Source organism: Neovison vison, chromosome 4 (assembly GCF_020171115.1).
Source record: "Neovison vison isolate M4711 chromosome 4, ASM_NN_V1, whole genome shotgun sequence".
In the NCBI taxonomy this organism is placed as follows: Eukaryota; Metazoa; Chordata; class Mammalia; order Carnivora; family Mustelidae; genus Neogale; species Neogale vison.
Window position 1 is genome coordinate 185,753,785 of NC_058094.1, and position 1,048 is coordinate 185,754,832.

A 1,048-nucleotide genomic window follows, 5' to 3' on the forward strand; every position below is an offset into this window, starting at 1 on the left:
GATCCCCTTCTGCATCTCCCCAGGAGGGGCAGACCAAGGAGAGGCATGGGAGGAGCCAGGGGATGGGGACAGAATTCTGAGGGTGGAGTCTGGAGTAGCTGGAGTCCTCATAAGACCCAGGCAGGCAGGAAGAAGGCCACCCCTGAAGGAAGAGAGCAGGGGGCATGAGTAACCAGAACCACTTCCTGCTATGGCTTTCACAGCAGCCCAAGCCCTGGCTCTGGGCACCATGTTGGAAGTCACACTTCATTTCAGCCTCCAGGGGACCCTCCAATGACTGCAGGGCCATCTTCCCCAGTCAGCTCCTCAGCCCCAGCTTCTTGTTCTTACCCATCCCCTCACCCAACCCCAGACAGCCATCCAGGTGGCACTGACTAGCCAAGGGATGCTCACAGTCAGCCTTGAACCTAAATGACCCTGTCCCTAGAAGGGCTTCTCTGAACGCTGTAGCCCAGAATCGGCTCCAGAGCACGGCCTAGGGCTCCTGGAAAGGCAGTGGTTATACTCTTGGCTGACAGATATTGGGCTCATTGTTTATCCTGGCTTAGACTCAGTTTTCTATTCTTGAGAATGGAATTAAAAGTTGTAGTCACTACACAGTGTAGTCCTGAAGTGTAAATGGGAATTAATACGTACAGAGTATGACGCATGGGGCTTGGATCACGGGAACCATGGTAACGGTCATGGTCGGTGCTGTTACCTCGTGGCTAGGCCCAGGGTGTCTGTCTGTCTCAGGTCTTATTCCTTTCACCTGCCCTTTACCATTCTCAGTCACCTCTCCGGTCCCGCAGGGAACATGCTCATTGACTTCAGTCCTGGTCATATGAACCACCCAGTGCCTGTGAGTCCTGCAGAGATAATCACTCCCTCCTGCTCTACTGCCCAGTGAGATGGGCTTGTGAGCTGGAAGGGAACATGTGGACACAGGGCCAGGGGAGGGGGCTCCCTGGGGGGCTGGGCTTCATCCCCCACTCTCGGAGGCTTCTCTGCCTTCACTGTTGTCTCTGACATTTTCAGGACAGTAGGTCCGTCCAGGACGGGACCAGTC